The sequence below is a fragment of the Anomaloglossus baeobatrachus genome, unplaced genomic scaffold (assembly GCF_048569485.1).
Source record: "Anomaloglossus baeobatrachus isolate aAnoBae1 unplaced genomic scaffold, aAnoBae1.hap1 Scaffold_373, whole genome shotgun sequence".
Lineage (NCBI taxonomy): Eukaryota > Metazoa > Chordata > Amphibia > Anura > Aromobatidae > Anomaloglossus > Anomaloglossus baeobatrachus.
In genome coordinates this window covers 265,047-287,980 of record NW_027443076.1, presented here as the reverse complement: position 1 = coordinate 287,980, position 22,934 = coordinate 265,047, and the positions used below count along the sequence as shown (strand labels likewise).

The window sequence follows — 22,934 nt, the reverse complement described above, 5'->3', positions numbered from 1 at the left end:
TGTGTAGGCGTGGGTTTGTCTCCCTCTCGCTCTCTCTCCCTAAGATGTGTCCGGCATAGGCCAGGGTGCCACTCGAGGCCCAAACCAATTCTGGTTATCGCTTCTCGGCCTTTTGGCTAAGATCAAGTGTAGTATCTGTTCTTATCAGTTTAATATCTGATACGTCCCCTATCTGGGGACCATATATTAAATGGATTTTTAGAACAGGGAGATGGAAAAAGAGCTTGCTCTGTCCACTCCACGCATTGACCTGGTATTGCAGTACCTCCAGGAACGGTGCACCCCTTCTTAACCCAGTTTCCAAAAGCAGAACTCAATTCACCTGATTCATATTAGCCCGATTTAATGAATTGGAAGAAAGCATACGTCTTCATATGCACCTCAATTTGGCCCATTCACTTTTCACACTTCCTCCTTTTGTTTTTTATCTTTCACACTTTTGACTTTCTTTATTCATCCAAATAGCAAACTCATCACCACTCAACCTGACCAACTCGGCTATGTCCCCGTGCTGCAGTTCTCTGTCTTATCTAGATCATTTGCAATTGAATGGAATAGATCCCTTTTGGACAAAGTGGATTCACCTGCTGCTGCAGTGACCACAGGTGTGATAAGATCTAGAATTGGCATCTGGTGCGATCTCTCCGCTTCCACTCCAAAGAAAGTTACCTGTTTATTCCTATCATGCATTGGTTTTTGGGGTTTTCTTTGAGTAATGATGATCTCTTTAGTAGTCTGTTGGCGCCCTCTCCTGGAGGAATAGTTTGCTTGCTCTTGGACATTCTAAAAGAGAGGTCATGATAGACATTGAGCTTCTGAGCTCAATTGGGGACAGTCATGGGTGATGAATGTTTGCAACCTACTGCGAAGCCTCATACCGCAATATAAGGAACGTCAAATACTAAGAAAGGGCGGCCTATGAAAGAATTACTACTTTCAATAAGTACACTTAAACGGCTAATTGGGAATAGAAAAACTGTAAAAAGCCCTCTGAGAAAGCCCCCCTCTAACCTTTGATAGTAAGCTTTTCTGTAGTCTGCCTGTTGATGTATTTTCCGTTTGAACTGTGCACAACATGAAGAGACGGAACACTGGCGGCTTGTCACAATGCCCCCCGATGACATCACAATAGCGCTGCTGCCTAGAAAACAAGCTGCGCAGAAGAAGTTGTTCTTTGGGTGGGAGGGTGGGCTAGTGGAAGGAGGGGGCAATCTCTTTTTTTCCCGGGTGGTAGGGGGATGACAGGAGAAGGGAAGCGGGTGGTGAGAAAGGTACAGAGGGCAGGGTTTGGGGGCTGGGAAGGAAAGGGAAAAGATTAGGGTTTGGGGATGATGAAAGGGCTTTCTACGGGTAAGGATGGCAAAGGGTGGCAGTGACGGAAAGTCAGGCAACCTGTCCTGTCCGTCTTTTTGTATCGTGAATTGGAAAGACTGCAAGGGGGAGGGGAGTTGCTTGCGCCCTAAAGGAGGAGTTATTCAGATTCATTGCAGTGGGCGGCGGCTGCAAAACGCACCATTCTTCTTGTTTTTGCTCTGCAAAGCAGCCTTTTCAAGGGTTGGCTTGGGTGACAAAATGTCTTGTGTAGGCGTGGGTTTGTCTCCCTCTCGCTCTCTCTCCCTAAGATGTGTCCGGCATAGGCCAGGGTGCCACTCGAGGCCCAAACCAATTCTGGTTATCGCTTCTCGGCCTTTTGGCTAAGATCAAGTGTAGTATCTGTTCTTATCAGTTTAATATCTGATACGTCCCCTATCTGGGGACCATATATTAAATGGATTTTTAGAACAGGGAGATGGAAAAAGAGCTTGCTCTGTCCACTCCACGCATTGACCTGGTATTGCAGTACCTCCAGGAACGGTGCACCCCTTCTTAACCCAGTTTCCAAAAGCAGAACTCAATTCACCTGATTCATATTAGCCCGATTTAATGAATTGGAAGAAAGCATACGTCTTCATATGCACCTCAATTTGGCCCATTCACTTTTCACACTTCCTCCTTTTGTTTTTTATCTTTCACACTTTTGACTTTCTTTATTCATCCAAATAGCAAACTCATCACCACTCAACCTGACCAACTCGGCTATGTCCCCGTGCTGCAGTTCTCTGTCTTATCTAGATCATTTGCAATTGAATGGAATAGATCCCTTTTGGACAAAGTGGATTCACCTGCTGCTGCAGTGACCACAGGTGTGATAAGATCTAGAATTGGCATCTGGTGCGATCTCTCCGCTTCCACTCCAAAGAAAGTTACCTGTTTATTCCTATCATGCATTGGTTTTTGGGGTTTTCTTTGAGTAATGATGATCTCTTTAGTAGTCTGTTGGCGCCCTCTCCTGGAGGAATAGTTTGCTTGCTCTTGGACATTCTAAAAGAGAGGTCATGATAGACATTGAGCTTCTGAGCTCAATTGGGGACAGTCATGGGTGATGAATGTTTGCAACCTACTGCGAAGCCTCATACCGCAATATAAGGAACGTCAAATACTAAGAAAGGGCGGCCTATGAAAGAATTACTACTTTCAATAAGTACACTTAAACGGCTAATTGGGAATAGAAAAACTGTAAAAAGCCCTCTGAGAAAGCCCCCCTCTAACCTTTGATAGTAAGCTTTTCTGTAGTCTGCCTGTTGATGTATTTTCCGTTTGAACTGTGCACAACATGAAGAGACGGAACACTGGCGGCTTGTCACAATGCCCCCCGATGACATCACAATAGCGCTGCTGCCTAGAAAACAAGCTGCGCAGAAGAAGTTGTTCTTTGGGTGGGAGGGTGGGCTAGTGGAAGGAGGGGGCAATCTCTTTTTTTCCCGGGTGGTAGGGGGATGACAGGAGAAGGGAAGCGGGTGGTGAGAAAGGTACAGAGGGCAGGTTTGGGGGCTGGGAAGGAAAGGGAAAAGATTAGGGTTTGGGGATGATGAAAGGGCTTTCTACGGGTAAGGATGGCAAAGGGTGGCAGTGACGGAAAGTCAGGCAACCTGTCCTGTCCGTCTTTTTGTATCGTGAATTGGAAAGACTGCAAGGGGGAGGGGAGTTGCTTGCGCCCTAAAGGAGGAGTTATTCAGATTCATTGCAGTGGGCGGCGGCTGCAAAACGCACCATTCTTCTTGTTTTTGCTCTGCAAAGCAGCCTTTTCAAGGGTTGGCTTGGGTGACAAAATGTCTTGTGTAGGCGTGGGTTTGTCTCCCTCTCGCTCTCTCTCCCTAAGATGTGTCCGGCATAGGCCAGGGTGCCACTCGAGGCCCAAACCAATTCTGGTTATCGCTTCTCGGCCTTTTGGCTAAGATCAAGTGTAGTATCTGTTCTTATCAGTTTAATATCTGATACGTCCCCTATCTGGGGACCATATATTAAATGGATTTTTAGAACAGGGAGATGGAAAAAGAGCTTGCTCTGTCCACTCCACGCATTGACCTGGTATTGCAGTACCTCCAGGAACGGTGCACCCCTTCTTAACCCAGTTTCCAAAAGCAGAACTCAATTCACCTGATTCATATTAGCCCGATTTAATGAATTGGAAGAAAGCATACGTCTTCATATGCACCTCAATTTGGCCCATTCACTTTTCACACTTCCTCCTTTTGTTTTTTATCTTTCACACTTTTGACTTTCTTTATTCATCCAAATAGCAAACTCATCACCACTCAACCTGACCAACTCGGCTATGTCCCCGTGCTGCAGTTCTCTGTCTTATCTAGATCATTTGCAATTGAATGGAATAGATCCCTTTTGGACAAAGTGGATTCACCTGCTGCTGCAGTGACCACAGGTGTGATAAGATCTAGAATTGGCATCTGGTGCGATCTCTCCGCTTCCACTCCAAAGAAAGTTACCTGTTTATTCCTATCATGCATTGGTTTTTGGGGTTTTCTTTGAGTAATGATGATCTCTTTAGTAGTCTGTTGGCGCCCTCTCCTGGAGGAATAGTTTGCTTGCTCTTGGACATTCTAAAAGAGAGGTCATGATAGACATTGAGCTTCTGAGCTCAATTGGGGACAGTCATGGGTGATGAATGTTTGCAACCTACTGCGAAGCCTCATACCGCAATATAAGGAACGTCAAATACTAAGAAAGGGCGGCCTATGAAAGAATTACTACTTTCAATAAGTACACTTAAACGGCTAATTGGGAATAGAAAAACTGTAAAAAGCCCTCTGAGAAAGCCCCCCTCTAACCTTTGATAGTAAGCTTTTCTGTAGTCTGCCTGTTGATGTATTTTCCGTTTGAACTGTGCACAACATGAAGAGACGGAACACTGGCGGCTTGTCACAATGCCCCCCGATGACATCACAATAGCGCTGCTGCCTAGAAAACAAGCTGCGCAGAAGAAGTTGTTCTTTGGGTGGGAGGGTGGGCTAGTGGAAGGAGGGGGCAATCTCTTTTTTTCCCGGGTGGTAGGGGGATGACAGGAGAAGGGAAGCGGGTGGTGAGAAAGGTACAGAGGGCAGGGTTTGGGGGCTGGGAAGGAAAGGGAAAAGATTAGGGTTTGGGGATGATGAAAGGGCTTTCTACGGGTAAGGATGGCAAAGGGTGGCAGTGACGGAAAGTCAGGCAACCTGTCCTGTCCGTCTTTTTGTATCGTGAATTGGAAAGACTGCAAGGGGGAGGGGAGTTGCTTGCGCCCTAAAGGAGGAGTTATTCAGATTCATTGCAGTGGGCGGCGGCTGCAAAACGCACCATTCTTCTTGTTTTTGCTCTGCAAAGCAGCCTTTTCAAGGGTTGGCTTGGGTGACAAAATGTCTTGTGTAGGCGTGGGTTTGTCTCCCTCTCGCTCTCTCTCCCTAAGATGTGTCCGGCATAGGCCAGGGTGCCACTCGAGGCCCAAACCAATTCTGGTTATCGCTTCTCGGCCTTTTGGCTAAGATCAAGTGTAGTATCTGTTCTTATCAGTTTAATATCTGATACGTCCCCTATCTGGGGACCATATATTAAATGGATTTTTAGAACAGGGAGATGGAAAAAGAGCTTGCTCTGTCCACTCCACGCATTGACCTGGTATTGCAGTACCTCCAGGAACGGTGCACCCCTTCTTAACCCAGTTTCCAAAAGCAGAACTCAATTCACCTGATTCATATTAGCCCGATTTAATGAATTGGAAGAAAGCATACGTCTTCATATGCACCTCAATTTGGCCCATTCACTTTTCACACTTCCTCCTTTTGTTTTTTATCTTTCACACTTTTGACTTTCTTTATTCATCCAAATAGCAAACTCATCACCACTCAACCTGACCAACTCGGCTATGTCCCCGTGCTGCAGTTCTCTGTCTTATCTAGATCATTTGCAATTGAATGGAATAGATCCCTTTTGGACAAAGTGGATTCACCTGCTGCTGCAGTGACCACAGGTGTGATAAGATCTAGAATTGGCATCTGGTGCGATCTCTCCGCTTCCACTCCAAAGAAAGTTACCTGTTTATTCCTATCATGCATTGGTTTTTGGGGTTTTCTTTGAGTAATGATGATCTCTTTAGTAGTCTGTTGGCGCCCTCTCCTGGAGGAATAGTTTGCTTGCTCTTGGACATTCTAAAAGAGAGGTCATGATAGACATTGAGCTTCTGAGCTCAATTGGGGACAGTCATGGGTGATGAATGTTTGCAACCTACTGCGAAGCCTCATACCGCAATATAAGGAACGTCAAATACTAAGAAAGGGCGGCCTATGAAAGAATTACTACTTTCAATAAGTACACTTAAACGGCTAATTGGGAATAGAAAAACTGTAAAAAGCCCTCTGAGAAAGCCCCCCTCTAACCTTTGATAGTAAGCTTTTCTGTAGTCTGCCTGTTGATGTATTTTCCGTTTGAACTGTGCACAACATGAAGAGACGGAACACTGGCGGCTTGTCACAATGCCCCCCGATGACATCACAATAGCGCTGCTGCCTAGAAAACAAGCTGCGCAGAAGAAGTTGTTCTTTGGGTGGGAGGGTGGGCTAGTGGAAGGAGGGGGCAATCTCTTTTTTTCCCGGGTGGTAGGGGGATGACAGGAGAAGGGAAGCGGGTGGTGAGAAAGGTACAGAGGGCAGGGTTTGGGGGCTGGGAAGGAAAGGGAAAAGATTAGGGTTTGGGGATGATGAAAGGGCTTTCTACGGGTAAGGATGGCAAAGGGTGGCAGTGACGGAAAGTCAGGCAACCTGTCCTGTCCGTCTTTTTGTATCGTGAATTGGAAAGACTGCAAGGGGGAGGGGAGTTGCTTGCGCCTTAAAGGAGGAGTTATTCAGATTCATTGCAGTGGGCGGCGGCTGCAAAACGCACCATTCTTCTTGTTTTTGCTCTGCAAAGCAGCCTTTTCAAGGGTTGGCTTGGGTGACAAAATGTCTTGTGTAGGCGTGGGTTTGTCTCCCTCTCGCTCTCTCTCCCTAAGATGTGTCCGGCATAGGCCAGGGTGCCACTCGAGGCCCAAACCAATTCTGGTTATCGCTTCTCGGCCTTTTGGCTAAGATCAAGTGTAGTATCTGTTCTTATCAGTTTAATATCTGATACGTCCCCTATCTGGGGACCATATATTAAATGGATTTTTAGAACAGGGAGATGGAAAAAGAGCTTGCTCTGTCCACTCCACGCATTGACCTGGTATTGCAGTACCTCCAGGAACGGTGCACCCCTTCTTAACCCAGTTTCCAAAAGCAGAACTCAATTCACCTGATTCATATTAGCCCGATTTAATGAATTGGAAGAAAGCATACGTCTTCATATGCACCTCAATTTGGCCCATTCACTTTTCACACTTCCTCCTTTTGTTTTTTATCTTTCACACTTTTGACTTTCTTTATTCATCCAAATAGCAAACTCATCACCACTCAACCTGACCAACTCGGCTATGTCCCCGTGCTGCAGTTCTCTGTCTTATCTAGATCATTTGCAATTGAATGGAATAGATCCCTTTTGGACAAAGTGGATTCACCTGCTGCTGCAGTGACCACAGGTGTGATAAGATCTAGAATTGGCATCTGGTGCGATCTCTCCGCTTCCACTCCAAAGAAAGTTACCTGTTTATTCCTATCATGCATTGGTTTTTGGGGTTTTCTTTGAGTAATGATGATCTCTTTAGTAGTCTGTTGGCGCCCTCTCCTGGAGGAATAGTTTGCTTGCTCTTGGACATTCTAAAAGAGAGGTCATGATAGACATTGAGCTTCTGAGCTCAATTGGGGACAGTCATGGGTGATGAATGTTTGCAACCTACTGCGAAGCCTCATACCGCAATATAAGGAACGTCAAATACTAAGAAAGGGCGGCCTATGAAAGAATTACTACTTTCAATAAGTACACTTAAACGGCTAATTGGGAATAGAAAAACTGTAAAAAGCCCTCTGAGAAAGCCCCCCTCTAACCTTTGATAGTAAGCTTTTCTGTAGTCTGCCTGTTGATGTATTTTCCGTTTGAACTGTGCACAACATGAAGAGACGGAACACTGGCGGCTTGTCACAATGCCCCCCGATGACATCACAATAGCGCTGCTGCCTAGAAAACAAGCTGCGCAGAAGAAGTTGTTCTTTGGGTGGGAGGGTGGGCTAGTGGAAGGAGGGGGCAATCTCTTTTTTTCCCGGGTGGTAGGGGGATGACAGGAGAAGGGAAGCGGGTGGTGAGAAAGGTACAGAGGGCAGGGTTTGGGGGCTGGGAAGGAAAGGGAAAAGATTAGGGTTTGGGGATGATGAAAGGGCTTTCTACGGGTAAGGATGGCAAAGGGTGGCAGTGACGGAAAGTCAGGCAACCTGTCCTGTCCGTCTTTTTGTATCGTGAATTGGAAAGACTGCAAGGGGGAGGGGAGTTGCTTGCGCCCTAAAGGAGGAGTTATTCAGATTCATTGCAGTGGGCGGCGGCTGCAAAATGCACCATTCTTCTTGTTTTTGCTCTGCAAAGCAGCCTTTTCAAGGGTTGGCTTGGGTGACAAAATGTCTTGTGTAGGCGTGGGTTTGTCTCCCTCTCGCTCTCTCTCCCTAAGATGTGTCCGGCATAGGCCAGGGTGCCACTCGAGGCCCAAACCAATTCTGGTTATCGCTTCTCGGCCTTTTGGCTAAGATCAAGTGTAGTATCTGTTCTTATCAGTTTAATATCTGATACGTCCCCTATCTGGGGACCATATATTAAATGGATTTTTAGAACAGGGAGATGGAAAAAGAGCTTGCTCTGTCCACTCCACGCATTGACCTGGTATTGCAGTACCTCCAGGAACGGTGCACCCCTTCTTAACCCAGTTTCCAAAAGCAGAACTCAATTCACCTGATTCATATTAGCCCGATTTAATGAATTGGAAGAAAGCATACGTCTTCATATGCACCTCAATTTGGCCCATTCACTTTTCACACTTCCTCCTTTTGTTTTTTATCTTTCACACTTTTGACTTTCTTTATTCATCCAAATAGCAAACTCATCACCACTCAACCTGACCAACTCGGCTATGTCCCCGTGCTGCAGTTCTCTGTCTTATCTAGATCATTTGCAATTGAATGGAATAGATCCCTTTTGGACAAAGTGGATTCACCTGCTGCTGCAGTGACCACAGGTGTGATAAGATCTAGAATTGGCATCTGGTGCGATCTCTCCGCTTCCACTCCAAAGAAAGTTACCTGTTTATTCCTATCATGCATTGGTTTTTGGGGTTTTCTTTGAGTAATGATGATCTCTTTAGTAGTCTGTTGGCGCCCTCTCCTGGAGGAATAGTTTGCTTGCTCTTGGACATTCTAAAAGAGAGGTCATGATAGACATTGAGCTTCTGAGCTCAATTGGGGACAGTCATGGGTGATGAATGTTTGCAACCTACTGCGAAGCCTCATACCGCAATATAAGGAACGTCAAATACTAAGAAAGGGCGGCCTATGAAAGAATTACTACTTTCAATAAGTACACTTAAACGGCTAATTGGGAATAGAAAAACTGTAAAAAGCCCTCTGAGAAAGCCCCCCTCTAACCTTTGATAGTAAGCTTTTCTGTAGTCTGCCTGTTGATGTATTTTCCGTTTGAACTGTGCACAACATGAAGAGACGGAACACTGGCGGCTTGTCACAATGCCCCCCGATGACATCACAATAGCGCTGCTGCCTAGAAAACAAGCTGCGCAGAAGAAGTTGTTCTTTGGGTGGGAGGGTGGGCTAGTTGAAGGAGGGGGCAATCTCTTTTTTTCCCGGGTGGTAGGGGGATGACAGGAGAAGGGAAGCGGGTGGTGAGAAAGGTACAGAGGGCAGGGTTTGGGGGCTGGGAAGGAAAGGGAAAAGATTAGGGTTTGGGGATGATGAAAGGGCTTTCTACGGGTAAGGATGGCAAAGGGTGGCAGTGACGGAAAGTCAGGCAACCTGTCCTGTCCGTCTTTTTGTATCGTGAATTGGAAAGACTGCAAGGGGGAGGGGAGTTGCTTGCGCCCTAAAGGAGGAGTTATTCAGATTCATTGCAGTGGGCGGCGGCTGCAAAACGCACCATTCTTCTTGTTTTTGCTCTGCAAAGCAGCCTTTTCAAGGGTTGGCTTGGGTGACAAAATGTCTTGTGTAGGCGTGGGTTTGTCTCCCTCTCGCTCTCTCTCCCTAAGATGTGTCCGGCATAGGCCAGGGTGCCACTCGAGGCCCAAACCAATTCTGGTTATCGCTTCTCGGCCTTTTGGCTAAGATCAAGTGTAGTATCTGTTCTTATCAGTTTAATATCTGATACGTCCCCTATCTGGGGACCATATATTAAATGGATTTTTAGAACAGGGAGATGGAAAAAGAGCTTGCTCTGTCCACTCCACGCATTGACCTGGTATTGCAGTACCTCCAGGAACGGTGCACCCCTTCTTAACCCAGTTTCCAAAAGCAGAACTCAATTCACCTGATTCATATTAGCCCGATTTAATGAATTGGAAGAAAGCATACGTCTTCATATGCACCTCAATTTGGCCCATTCACTTTTCACACTTCCTCCTTTTGTTTTTTATCTTTCACACTTTTGACTTTCTTTATTCATCCAAATAGCAAACTCATCACCACTCAACCTGACCAACTCGGCTATGTCCCCGTGCTGCAGTTCTCTGTCTTATCTAGATCATTTGCAATTGAATGGAATAGATCCCTTTTGGACAAAGTGGATTCACCTGCTGCTGCAGTGACCACAGGTGTGATAAGATCTAGAATTGGCATCTGGTGCGATCTCTCCGCTTCCACTCCAAAGAAAGTTACCTGTTTATTCCTATCATGCATTGGTTTTTGGGGTTTTCTTTGAGTAATGATGATCTCTTTAGTAGTCTGTTGGCGCCCTCTCCTGGAGGAATAGTTTGCTTGCTCTTGGACATTCTAAAAGAGAGGTCATGATAGACATTGAGCTTCTGAGCTCAATTGGGGACAGTCATGGGTGATGAATGTTTGCAACCTACTGCGAAGCCTCATACCGCAATATAAGGAACGTCAAATACTAAGAAAGGGCGGCCTATGAAAGAATTACTACTTTCAATAAGTACACTTAAACGGCTAATTGGGAATAGAAAAACTGTAAAAAGCCCTCTGAGAAAGCCCCCCTCTAACCTTTGATAGTAAGCTTTTCTGTAGTCTGCCTGTTGATGTATTTTCCGTTTGAACTGTGCACAACATGAAGAGACGGAACACTGGCGGCTTGTCACAATGCCCCCCGATGACATCACAATAGCGCTGCTGCCTAGAAAACAAGCTGCGCAGAAGAAGTTGTTCTTTGGGTGGGAGGGTGGGCTAGTGGAAGGAGGGGGCAATCTCTTTTTTTCCCGGGTGGTAGGGGGATGACAGGAGAAGGGAAGCGGGTGGTGAGAAAGGTACAGAGGGCAGGGTTTGGGGGCTGGGAAGGAAAGGGAAAAGATTAGGGTTTGGGGATGATGAAAGGGCTTTCTACGGGTAAGGATGGCAAAGGGTGGCAGTGACGGAAAGTCAGGCAACCTGTCCTGTCCGTCTTTTTGTATCGTGAATTGGAAAGACTGCAAGGGGGAGGGGAGTTGCTTGCGCCCTAAAGGAGGAGTTATTCAGATTCATTGCAGTGGGCGGCGGCTGCAAAACGCACCATTCTTCTTGTTTTTGCTCTGCAAAGCAGCCTTTTCAAGGGTTGGCTTGGGTGACAAAATGTCTTGTGTAGGCGTGGGTTTGTCTCCCTCTCGCTCTCTCTCCCTAAGATGTGTCCGGCATAGGCCAGGGTGCCACTCGAGGCCCAAACCAATTCTGGTTATCGCTTCTCGGCCTTTTGGCTAAGATCAAGTGTAGTATCGTTCGAAAAGGTGGTTTAAGGCTCCGGCCACCTTAGTACAATGATGCAATGCACACTGGAAGGTTGCACTTGTTAGTACTTTGGGAGGATAGTATATCCATCTAGAGGAAACCATGGCCCTACCAGGATTGAGGCTATTAGACTGAGTAAGTGTGGGGGTTATGGTGCAATGTGCCCCAGGAATGGACACCCTGGAGGGAGTCTGAACTTGCTAGGTTGGGACCCTGGTAAGCCTCAGACTCTGTCGCACGCCGCGCCTTGCCTATTCATACTTTCCAAGCATATTGCCCTATCCTGGCCTTCTGGCTAAGAAGGGAAATTTTTATAATCCCGGTCGGAAGTCCGGTCAGCTTTGGGCTGAGAAACCAACACCCGGTTGGAGGTCCGGGTCAGCTTTGGCTGAGAAACCAACACCCGGTTGGAGGTCCGGTTAGCCTTGGGCTGAGAAACCAACACCCGGTTGGAGGTCCGGTCAGCCTTGGGCTGAGAAACCAACACCCGGTTGGAGGTCCGGTCAGCCTTGGGCTGAGAAACCAACACCGGTTGACGGTCCGGGCAGTCTCGGCTGCGAAACCAACGACTAGTAGCTCCCTACTCCACTTGGGTAAGATGCCTCGGTGGACGCTGGGAGCAACAACAAGGCTCAACCAGGCTTCGGCTTGGGGGAGCACCGAAGATCCCTGACCCTCGCTGTGGCCTTCTGGCTCGGAGGGACGGGGTTGATTTTTGGGGATCCTCTTCTCACGGAGGGGTCCACACGAATCCTAGCCTTTGCACTGTTTTTGGTGTGACTTCGGTCATGCATTTTTGCGGTGCTTTGGAAAGCTTCATTAAATCAAAAATCTGTTCTTATCAGTTTAATATCTGATACGTCCCCTATCTGGGGACCATATATTAAATGGATTTTTAGAACAGGGAGATGGAAAAAGAGCTTGCTCTGTCCACTCCACGCATTGACCTGGTATTGCAGTACCTCCAGGAACGGTGCACCCCTTCTTAACCCAGTTTCCAAAAGCAGAACTCAATTCACCTGATTCATATTAGCCCGATTTAATGAATTGGAAGAAAGCATACGTCTTCATATGCACCTCAATTTGGCCCATTCACTTTTCACACTTCCTCCTTTTGTTTTTTATCTTTCACACTTTTGACTTTCTTTATTCATCCAAATAGCAAACTCATCACCACTCAACCTGACCAACTCGGCTATGTCCCCGTGCTGCAGTTCTCTGTCTTATCTAGATCATTTGCAATTGAATGGAATAGATCCCTTTTGGACAAAGTGGATTCACCTGCTGCTGCAGTGACCACAGGTGTGATAAGATCTAGAATTGGCATCTGGTGCGATCTCTCCGCTTCCACTCCAAAGAAAGTTACCTGTTTATTCCTATCATGCATTGGTTTTTGGGGTTTTCTTTGAGTAATGATGATCTCTTTAGTAGTCTGTTGGCGCCCTCTCCTGGAGGAATAGTTTGCTTGCTCTTGGACATTCTAAAAGAGAGGTCATGATAGACATTGAGCTTCTGAGCTCAATTGGGGACAGTCATGGGTGATGAATGTTTGCAACCTACTGCGAAGCCTCATACCGCAATATAAGGAACGTCAAATACTAAGAAAGGGCGGCCTATGAAAGAATTACTACTTTCAATAAGTACACTTAAACGGCTAATTGGGAATAGAAAAACTGTAAAAAGCCCTCTGAGAAAGCCCCCCTCTAACCTTTGATAGTAAGCTTTTCTGTAGTCTGCCTGTTGATGTATTTTCCGTTTGAACTGTGCACAACATGAAGAGACGGAACACTGGCGGCTTGTCACAATGCCCCCCGATGACATCACAATAGCGCTGCTGCCTAGAAAACAAGCTGCGCAGAAGAAGTTGTTCTTTGGGTGGGAGGGTGGGCTAGTGGAAGGAGGGGGCAATCTCTTTTTTTCCCGGGTGGTAGGGGGATGACAGGAGAAGGGAAGCGGGTGGTGAGAAAGGTACAGAGGGCAGGGTTTGGGGGCTGGGAAGGAAAGGGAAAAGATTAGGGTTTGGGGATGATGAAAGGGCTTTCTACGGGTAAGGATGGCAAAGGGTGGCAGTGACGGAAAGTCAGGCAACCTGTCCTGTCCGTCTTTTTGTATCGTGAATTGGAAAGACTGCAAGGGGGAGGGGAGTTGCTTGCGCCCTAAAGGAGGAGTTATTCAGATTCATTGCAGTGGGCGGCGGCTGCAAAACGCACCATTCTTCTTGTTTTTGCTCTGCAAAGCAGCCTTTTCAAGGGTTGGCTTGGGTGACAAAATGTCTTGTGTAGGCGTGGGTTTGTCTCCCTCTCGCTCTCTCTCCCTAAGATGTGTCCGGCATAGGCCAGGGTGCCACTCGAGGCCCAAACCAATTCTGGTTATCGCTTCTCGGCCTTTTGGCTAAGATCAAGTGTAGTATCTGTTCTTATCAGTTTAATATCTGATACGTCCCCTATCTGGGGACCATATATTAAATGGATTTTTAGAACAGGGAGATGGAAAAAGAGCTTGCTCTGTCCACTCCACGCATTGACCTGGTATTGCAGTACCTCCAGGAACGGTGCACCCCTTCTTAACCCAGTTTCCAAAAGCAGAACTCAATTCACCTGATTCATATTAGCCCGATTTAATGAATTGGAAGAAAGCATACGTCTTCATATGCACCTCAATTTGGCCCATTCACTTTTCACACTTCCTCCTTTTGTTTTTTATCTTTCACACTTTTGACTTTCTTTATTCATCCAAATAGCAAACTCATCACCACTCAACCTGACCAACTCGGCTATGTCCCCGTGCTGCAGTTCTCTGTCTTATCTAGATCATTTGCAATTGAATGGAATAGATCCCTTTTGGACAAAGTGGATTCACCTGCTGCTGCAGTGACCACAGGTGTGATAAGATCTAGAATTGGCATCTGGTGCGATCTCTCCGCTTCCACTCCAAAGAAAGTTACCTGTTTATTCCTATCATGCATTGGTTTTTGGGGTTTTCTTTGAGTAATGATGATCTCTTTAGTAGTCTGTTGGCGCCCTCTCCTGGAGGAATAGTTTGCTTGCTCTTGGACATTCTAAAAGAGAGGTCATGATAGACATTGAGCTTCTGAGCTCAATTGGGGACAGTCATGGGTGATGAATGTTTGCAACCTACTGCGAAGCCTCATACCGCAATATAAGGAACGTCAAATACTAAGAAAGGGCGGCCTATGAAAGAATTACTACTTTCAATAAGTACACTTAAACGGCTAATTGGGAATAGAAAAACTGTAAAAAGCCCTCTGAGAAAGCCCCCCTCTAACCTTTGATAGTAAGCTTTTCTGTAGTCTGCCTGTTGATGTATTTTCCGTTTGAACTGTGCACAACATGAAGAGACGGAACACTGGCGGCTTGTCACAATGCCCCCCGATGACATCACAATAGCGCTGCTGCCTAGAAAACAAGCTGCGCAGAAGAAGTTGTTCTTTGGGTGGGAGGGTGGGCTAGTGGAAGGAGGGGGCAATCTCTTTTTTTCCCGGGTGGTAGGGGGATGACAGGAGAAGGGAAGCGGGTGGTGAGAAAGGTACAGAGGGCAGGGTTTGGGGGCTGGGAAGGAAAGGGAAAAGATTAGGGTTTGGGGATGATGAAAGGGCTTTCTACGGGTAAGGATGGCAAAGGGTGGCAGTGACGGAAAGTCAGGCAACCTGTCCTGTCCGTCTTTTTGTATCGTGAATTGGAAAGACTGCAAGGGGGAGGGGAGTTGCTTGCGCCCTAAAGGAGGAGTTATTCAGATTCATTGCAGTGGGCGGCGGCTGCAAAACGCACCATTCTTCTTGTTTTTGCTCTGCAAAGCAGCCTTTTCAAGGGTTGGCTTGGGTGACAAAATGTCTTGTGTAGGCGTGGGTTTGTCTCCCTCTCGCTCTCTCTCCCTAAGATGTGTCCGGCATAGGCCAGGGTGCCACTCGAGGCCCAAACCAATTCTGGTTATCGCTTCTCGGCCTTTTGGCTAAGATCAAGTGTAGTATCTGTTCTTATCAGTTTAATATCTGATACGTCCCCTATCTGGGGACCATATATTAAATGGATTTTTAGAACAGGGAGATGGAAAAAGAGCTTGCTCTGTCCACTCCACGCATTGACCTGGTATTGCAGTACCTCCAGGAACGGTGCACCCCTTCTTAACCCAGTTTCCAAAAGCAGAACTCAATTCACCTGATTCATATTAGCCCGATTTAATGAATTGGAAGAAAGCATACGTCTTCATATGCACCTCAATTTGGCCCATTCACTTTTCACACTTCCTCCTTTTGTTTTTTATCTTTCACACTTTTGACTTTCTTTATTCATCCAAATAGCAAACTCATCACCACTCAACCTGACCAACTCGGCTATGTCCCCGTGCTGCAGTTCTCTGTCTTATCTAGATCATTTGCAATTGAATGGAATAGATCCCTTTTGGACAAAGTGGATTCACCTGCTGCTGCAGTGACCACAGGTGTGATAAGATCTAGAATTGGCATCTGGTGCGATCTCTCCGCTTCCACTCCAAAGAAAGTTACCTGTTTATTCCTATCATGCATTGGTTTTTGGGGTTTTCTTTGAGTAATGATGATCTCTTTAGTAGTCTGTTGGCGCCCTCTCCTGGAGGAATAGTTTGCTTGCTCTTGGACATTCTAAAAGAGAGGTCATGATAGACATTGAGCTTCTGAGCTCAATTGGGGACAGTCATGGGTGATGAATGTTTGCAACCTACTGCGAAGCCTCATACCGCAATATAAGGAACGTCAAATACTAAGAAAGGGCGGCCTATGAAAGAATTACTACTTTCAATAAGTACACTTAAACGGCTAATTGGGAATAGAAAAACTGTAAAAAGCCCTCTGAGAAAGCCCCCCTCTAACCTTTGATAGTAAGCTTTTCTGTAGTCTGCCTGTTGATGTATTTTCCGTTTGAACTGTGCACAACATGAAGAGACGGAACACTGGCGGCTTGTCACAATGCCCCCCGATGACATCACAATAGCGCTGCTGCCTAGAAAACAAGCTGCGCAGAAGAAGTTGTTCTTTGGGTGGGAGGGTGGGCTAGTGGAAGGAGGGGGCAATCTCTTTTTTTCCCGGGTGGTAGGGGGATGACAGGAGAAGGGAAGCGGGTGGTGAGAAAGGTACAGAGGGCAGGGTTTGGGGGCTGGGAAGGAAAGGGAAAAGATTAGGGTTTGGGGATGATGAAAGGGCTTTCTACGGGTAAGGATGGCAAAGGGTGGCAGTGACGGAAAGTCAGGCAACCTGTCCTGTCCGTCTTTTTGTATCGTGAATTGGAAAGACTGCAAGGGGGAGGGGAGTTGCTTGCGCCCTAAAGGAGGAGTTATTCAGATTCATTGCAGTGGGCGGCGGCTGCAAAACGCACCATTCTTCTTGTTTTTGCTCTGCAAAGCAGCCTTTTCAAGGGTTGGCTTGGGTGACAAAATGTCTTGTGTAGGCGTGGGTTTGTCTCCCTCTCGCTCTCTCTCCCTAAGATGTGTCCGGCATAGGCCAGGGTGCCACTCGAGGCCCAAACCAATTCTGGTTATCGCTTCTCGGCCTTTTGGCTAAGATCAAGTGTAGTATCTGTTCTTATCAGTTTAATATCTGATACGTCCCCTATCTGGGGACCATATATTAAATGGATTTTTAGAACAGGGAGATGGAAAAAGAGCTTGCTCTGTCCACTCCACGCATTGACCTGGTATTGCAGTACCTCCAGGAACGGTGCACCCCTTCTTAACCCAGTTTCCAAAAGCAGAACTCAATTCACCTGATTCATATTAGCCCGATTTAATGAATTGGAAGAAAGCATACGTCTTCATATGCACCTCAATTTGGCCCATTCACTTTTCACACTTCCTCCTTTTGTTTTTTATCTTTCACACTTTTGACTTTCTTTATTCATCCAAATAGCAAACTCATCACCACTCAACCTGACCAACTCGGCTATGTCCCCGTGCTGCAGTTCTCTGTCTTATCTAGATCATTTGCAATTGAATGGAATAGATCCCTTTTGGACAAAGTGGATTCACCTGCTGCTGCAGTGACCACAGGTGTGATAAGATCTAGAATTGGCATCTGGTGCGATCTCTCCGCTTCCACTCCAAAGAAAGTTACCTGTTTATTCCTATCATGCATTGGTTTTTGGGGTTTTCTTTGAGTAATGATGATCTCTTTAGTAGTCTGTTGGCGCCCTCTCCTGGAGGAATAGTTTGCTTGCTCTTGGACATTCTAAAAGAGAGGTCATGATAGACATTGAGCTTCTGAGCTCAATTGGGGACAGTCATGGGTGATGAATGTTTGCAACCTACTGCGAAGCCTCATACCGCAATATAAGGAACGTCAAATACTAAGAAAGGGCGGCCTATGAAAGAATTACTACTTTCAATAAGTACACTTAAACGGCTAATTGGGAATAGAAAAACTGTAAAAAGCCCTCTGAGAAAGCCCCCCTCTAACCTTTGATAGTAAGCTTTTCTGTAGTCTGCCTGTTGATGTATTTTCCGTTTGAACTGTGCACAACATGAAGAGACGGAACACTGGCGGCTTGTCACAATGCCCCCCGATGACATCACAATAGCGCTGCTGCCTAGAAAACAAGCTGCGCAGAAGAAGTTGTTCTTTGGGTGGGAGGGTGGGCTAGTGGAAGGAGGGGGCAATCTCTTTTTTTCCCGGGTGGTAGGGGGATGACAGGAGAAGGGAAGCGGGTGGTGAGAAAGGTACAGAGGGCAGGGTTTGGGGGCTGGGAAGGAAAGGGAAAAGATTAGGGTTTGGGGATGATGAAAGGGCTTTCTACGGGTAAGGATGGCAAAGGGTGGCAGTGACGGAAAGTCAGGCAACCTGTCCTGTCCGTCTTTTTGTATCGTGAATTGGAAAGACTGCAAGGGGGAGGGGAGTTGCTTGCGCCCTAAAGGAGGAGTTATTCAGATTCATTGCAGTGGGCGGCGGCTGCAAAACGCACCATTCTTCTTGTTTTTGCTCTGCAAAGCAGCCTTTTCAAGGGTTGGCTTGGGTGACAAAATGTCTTGTGTAGGCGTGGGTTTGTCTCCCTCTCGCTCTCTCTCCCTAAGATGTGTCCGGCATAGGCCAGGGTGCCACTCGAGGCCCAAACCAATTCTGGTTATCGCTTCTCGGCCTTTTGGCTAAGATCAAGTGTAGTATCTGTTCTTATCAGTTTAATATCTGATACGTCCCCTATCTGGGGACCATATATTAAATGGATTTTTAGAACAGGGAGATGGAAAAAGAGCTTGCTCTGTCCACTCCACGCATTGACCTGGTATTGCAGTACCTCCAGGAACGGTGCACCCCTTCTTAACCCAGTTTCCAAAAGCAGAACTCAATTCACCTGATTCATATTAGCCCGATTTAATGAATTGGAAGAAAGCATACGTCTTCATATGCACCTCAATTTGGCCCATTCACTTTTCACACTTCCTCCTTTTGTTTTTTATCTTTCACACTTTTGACTTTCTTTATTCATCCAAATAGCAAACTCATCACCACTCAACCTGACCAACTCGGCTATGTCCCCGTGCTGCAGTTCTCTGTCTTATCTAGATCATTTGCAATTGAATGGAATAGATCCCTTTTGGACAAAGTGGATTCACCTGCTGCTGCAGTGACCACAGGTGTGATAAGATCTAGAATTGGCATCTGGTGCGATCTCTCCGCTTCCACTCCAAAGAAAGTTACCTGTTTATTCCTATCATGCATTGGTTTTTGGGGTTTTCTTTGAGTAATGATGATCTCTTTAGTAGTCTGTTGGCGCCCTCTCCTGGAGGAATAGTTTGCTTGCTCTTGGACATTCTAAAAGAGAGGTCATGATAGACATTGAGCTTCTGAGCTCAATTGGGGACAGTCATGGGTGATGAATGTTTGCAACCTACTGCGAAGCCTCATACCGCAATATAAGGAACGTCAAATACTAAGAAAGGGCGGCCTATGAAAGAATTACTACTTTCAATAAGTACACTTAAACGGCTAATTGGGAATAGAAAAACTGTAAAAAGCCCTCTGAGAAAGCCCCCCTCTAACCTTTGATAGTAAGCTTTTCTGTAGTCTGCCTGTTGATGTATTTTCCGTTTGAACTGTGCACAACATGAAGAGACGGAACACTGGCGGCTTGTCACAATGCCCCCCGATGACATCACAATAGCGCTGCTGCCTAGAAAACAAGCTGCGCAGAAGAAGTTGTTCTTTGGGTGGGAGGGTGGGCTAGTGGAAGGAGGGGGCAATCTCTTTTTTTCCCGGGTGGTAGGGGGATGACAGGAGAAGGGAAGCGGGTGGTGAGAAAGGTACAGAGGGCAGGGTTTGGGGGCTGGGAAGGAAAGGGAAAAGATTAGGGTTTGGGGATGATGAAAGGGCTTTCTACGGGTAAGGATGGCAAAGGGTGGCAGTGACGGAAAGTCAGGCAACCTGTCCTGTCCGTCTTTTTGTATCGTGAATTGGAAAGACTGCAAGGGGGAGGGGAGTTGCTTGCGCCCTAAAGGAGGAGTTATTCAGATTCATTGCAGTGGGCGGCGGCTGCAAAACGCACCATTCTTCTTGTTTTTGCTCTGCAAAGCAGCCTTTTCAAGGGTTGGCTTGGGTGACAAAATGTCTTGTGTAGGCGTGGGTTTGTCTCCCTCTCGCTCTCTCTCCCTAAGATGTGTCCGGCATAGGCCAGGGTGCCACTCGAGGCCCAAACCAATTCTGGTTATCGCTTCTCGGCCTTTTGGCTAAGATCAAGTGTAGTATCTGTTCTTATCAGTTTAATATCTGATACGTCCCCTATCTGGGGACCATATATTAAATGGATTTTTAGAACAGGGAGATGGAAAAAGAGCTTGCTCTGTCCACTCCACGCATTGACCTGGTATTGCAGTACCTCCAGGAACGGTGCACCCCTTCTTAACCCAGTTTCCAAAAGCAGAACTCAATTCACCTGATTCATATTAGCCCGATTTAATGAATTGGAAGAAAGCATACGTCTTCATATGCACCTCAATTTGGCCCATTCACTTTTCACACTTCCTCCTTTTGTTTTTTATCTTTCACACTTTTGACTTTCTTTATTCATCCAAATAGCAAACTCATCACCACTCAACCTGACCAACTCGGCTATGTCCCCGTGCTGCAGTTCTCTGTCTTATCTAGATCATTTGCAATTGAATGGAATAGATCCCTTTTGGACAAAGTGGATTCACCTGCTGCTGCAGTGACCACAGGTGTGATAAGATCTAGAATTGGCATCTGGTGCGATCTCTCCGCTTCCACTCCAAAGAAAGTTACCTGTTTATTCCTATCATGCATTGGTTTTTGGGGTTTTCTTTGAGTAATGATGATCTCTTTAGTAGTCTGTTGGCGCCCTCTCCTGGAGGAATAGTTTGCTTGCTCTTGGACATTCTAAAAGAGAGGTCATGATAGACATTGAGCTTCTGAGCTCAATTGGGGACAGTCATGGGTGATGAATGTTTGCAACCTACTGCGAAGCCTCATACCGCAATATAAGGAACGTCAAATACTAAGAAAGGGCGGCCTATGAAAGAATTACTACTTTCAATAAGTACACTTAAACGGCTAATTGGGAATAGAAAAACTGTAAAAAGCCCTCTGAGAAAGCCCCCCTCTAACCTTTGATAGTAAGCTTTTCTGTAGTCTGCCTGTTGATGTATTTTCCGTTTGAACTGTGCACAACATGAAGAGACGGAACACTGGCGGCTTGTCACAATGCCCCCCGATGACATCACAATAGCGCTGCTGCCTAGAAAACAAGCTGCGCAGAAGAAGTTGTTCTTTGGGTGGGAGGGTGGGCTAGTGGAAGGAGGGGGCAATCTCTTTTTTTCCCGGGTGGTAGGGGGATGACAGGAGAAGGGAAGCGGGTGGTGAGAAAGGTACAGAGGGCAGGGTTTGGGGGCTGGGAAGGAAAGGGAAAAGATTAGGGTTTGGGGATGATGAAAGGGCTTTCTACGGGTAAGGATGGCAAAGGGTGGCAGTGACGGAAAGTCAGGCAACCTGTCCTGTCCGTCTTTTTGTATCGTGAATTGGAAAGACTGCAAGGGGGAGGGGAGTTGCTTGCGCCCTAAAGGAGGAGTTATTCAGATTCATTGCAGTGGGCGGCGGCTGCAAAACGCACCATTCTTCTTGTTTTTGCTCTGCAAAGCAGCCTTTTCAAGGGTTGGCTTGGGTGACAAAATGTCTTGTGTAGGCGTGGGTTTGTCTCCCTCTCGCTCTCTCTCCCTAAGATGTGTCCGGCATAGGCCAGGGTGCCACTCGAGGCCCAAACCAATTCTGGTTATCGCTTCTCGGCCTTTTGGCTAAGATCAAGTGTAGTATCTGTTCTTATCAGTTTAATATCTGATACGTCCCCTATCTGGGGACCATATATTAAATGGATTTTTAGAACAGGGAGATGGAAAAAGAGCTTGCTCTGTCCACTCCACGCATTGACCTGGTATTGCAGTACCTCCAGGAACGGTGCACCCCTTCTTAACCCAGTTTCCAAAAGCAGAACTCAATTCACCTGATTCATATTAGCCCGATTTAATGAATTGGAAGAAAGCATACGTCTTCATATGCACCTCAATTTGGCCCATTCACTTTTCACACTTCCTCCTTTTGTTTTTTATCTTTCACACTTTTGACTTTCTTTATTCATCCAAATAGCAAACTCATCACCACTCAACCTGACCAACTCGGCTATGTCCCCGTGCTGCAGTTCTCTGTCTTATCTAGATCATTTGCAATTGAATGGAATAGATCCCTTTTGGACAAAGTGGATTCACCTGCTGCTGCAGTGACCACAGGTGTGATAAGATCTAGAATTGGCATCTGGTGCGATCTCTCCGCTTCCACTCCAAAGAAAGTTACCTGTTTATTCCTATCATGCATTGGTTTTTGGGGTTTTCTTTGAGTAATGATGATCTCTTTAGTAGTCTGTTGGCGCCCTCTCCTGGAGGAATAGTTTGCTTGCTCTTGGACATTCTAAAAGAGAGGTCATGATAGACATTGAGCTTCTGAGCTCAATTGGGGACAGTCATGGGTGATGAATGTTTGCAACCTACTGCGAAGCCTCATACCGCAATATAAGGAACGTCAAATACTAAGAAAGGGCGGCCTATGAAAGAATTACTACTTTCAATAAGTACACTTAAACGGCTAATTGGGAATAGAAAAACTGTAAAAAGCCCTCTGAGAAAGCCCCCCTCTAACCTTTGATAGTAAGCTTTTCTGTAGTCTGCCTGTTGATGTATTTTCCGTTTGAACTGTGCACAACATGAAGAGACGGAACACTGGCGGCTTGTCACAATGCCCCCCGATGACATCACAATAGCGCTGCTGCCTAGAAAACAAGCTGCGCAGAAGAAGTTGTTCTTTGGGTGGGAGGGTGGGCTAGTGGAAGGAGGGGGCAATCTCTTTTTTTCCCGGGTGGTAGGGGGATGACAGGAGAAGGGAAGCGGGTGGTGAGAAAGGTACAGAGGGCAGGGTTTGGGGGCTGGGAAGGAAAGGGAAAAGATTAGGGTTTGGGGATGATGAAAGGGCTTTCTACGGGTAAGGATGGCAAAGGGTGGCAGTGACGGAAAGTCAGGCAACCTGTCCTGTCCGTCTTTTTGTATCGTGAATTGGAAAGACTGCAAGGGGGAGGGGAGTTGCTTGCGCCCTAAAGGAGGAGTTATTCAGATTCATTGCAGTGGGCGGCGGCTGCAAAACGCACCATTCTTCTTGTTTTTGCTCTGCAAAGCAGCCTTTTCAAGGGTTGGCTTGGGTGACAAAATGTC

General features: G+C 46.5%; 14 non-coding genes and 1 pseudogene across 14 annotated transcripts; all 15 read left to right on the top strand.

Annotated features, from left to right (window-relative positions):
- Positions 1-96: 96 nt before the first annotated feature.
- Positions 97-287, top strand: LOC142274437 (U2 spliceosomal RNA). Its single transcript, XR_012738748.1, has one exon. It is a non-coding gene; the product is annotated as a U2 spliceosomal RNA (small nuclear RNA).
- A 1,387-nt stretch (positions 288-1,674) lies between these two features.
- On the top strand, positions 1,675-1,865 carry LOC142274436 (U2 spliceosomal RNA). The gene has a single exon (XR_012738747.1). It is a non-coding gene; the product is annotated as a U2 spliceosomal RNA (small nuclear RNA).
- A 1,386-nt stretch (positions 1,866-3,251) lies between these two features.
- On the top strand, positions 3,252-3,442 carry LOC142274435 (U2 spliceosomal RNA). The gene has a single exon (XR_012738746.1). It is a non-coding gene; the product is annotated as a U2 spliceosomal RNA (small nuclear RNA).
- Positions 3,443-4,829: 1,387 nt separating this feature from the next.
- Positions 4,830-5,020, top strand: LOC142274434 (U2 spliceosomal RNA). Its single transcript, XR_012738745.1, has one exon. It is a non-coding gene; the product is annotated as a U2 spliceosomal RNA (small nuclear RNA).
- Positions 5,021-6,407: 1,387 nt separating this feature from the next.
- LOC142274432 (U2 spliceosomal RNA) lies at positions 6,408-6,598 on the top strand. Its single transcript, XR_012738744.1, has one exon. It is a non-coding gene; the product is annotated as a U2 spliceosomal RNA (small nuclear RNA).
- Positions 6,599-7,985: 1,387 nt separating this feature from the next.
- On the top strand, positions 7,986-8,176 carry LOC142274430 (U2 spliceosomal RNA). Its single transcript, XR_012738742.1, has one exon. It is a non-coding gene; the product is annotated as a U2 spliceosomal RNA (small nuclear RNA).
- Positions 8,177-9,563: 1,387 nt separating this feature from the next.
- Positions 9,564-9,754, top strand: LOC142274429 (U2 spliceosomal RNA). Its single transcript, XR_012738741.1, has one exon. It is a non-coding gene; the product is annotated as a U2 spliceosomal RNA (small nuclear RNA).
- Positions 9,755-11,141: 1,387 nt separating this feature from the next.
- On the top strand, positions 11,142-11,283 carry LOC142274482 (U2 spliceosomal RNA; annotated as a pseudogene).
- A 697-nt stretch (positions 11,284-11,980) lies between these two features.
- LOC142274471 (U2 spliceosomal RNA) lies at positions 11,981-12,176 on the top strand. The gene has a single exon (XR_012738775.1). It is a non-coding gene; the product is annotated as a U2 spliceosomal RNA (small nuclear RNA).
- Positions 12,177-13,563: 1,387 nt separating this feature from the next.
- Positions 13,564-13,754, top strand: LOC142274428 (U2 spliceosomal RNA). Its single transcript, XR_012738740.1, has one exon. It is a non-coding gene; the product is annotated as a U2 spliceosomal RNA (small nuclear RNA).
- A 1,387-nt stretch (positions 13,755-15,141) lies between these two features.
- Positions 15,142-15,332, top strand: LOC142274427 (U2 spliceosomal RNA). Its single transcript, XR_012738739.1, has one exon. It is a non-coding gene; the product is annotated as a U2 spliceosomal RNA (small nuclear RNA).
- Positions 15,333-16,719: 1,387 nt separating this feature from the next.
- LOC142274426 (U2 spliceosomal RNA) lies at positions 16,720-16,910 on the top strand. The gene has a single exon (XR_012738738.1). It is a non-coding gene; the product is annotated as a U2 spliceosomal RNA (small nuclear RNA).
- Positions 16,911-18,297: 1,387 nt separating this feature from the next.
- On the top strand, positions 18,298-18,488 carry LOC142274424 (U2 spliceosomal RNA). The gene has a single exon (XR_012738736.1). It is a non-coding gene; the product is annotated as a U2 spliceosomal RNA (small nuclear RNA).
- A 1,387-nt stretch (positions 18,489-19,875) lies between these two features.
- Positions 19,876-20,066, top strand: LOC142274423 (U2 spliceosomal RNA). The gene has a single exon (XR_012738735.1). It is a non-coding gene; the product is annotated as a U2 spliceosomal RNA (small nuclear RNA).
- Positions 20,067-21,453: 1,387 nt separating this feature from the next.
- LOC142274421 (U2 spliceosomal RNA) lies at positions 21,454-21,644 on the top strand. The gene has a single exon (XR_012738734.1). It is a non-coding gene; the product is annotated as a U2 spliceosomal RNA (small nuclear RNA).
- The last annotated feature ends 1,290 nt before the right edge of the window (positions 21,645-22,934 follow it).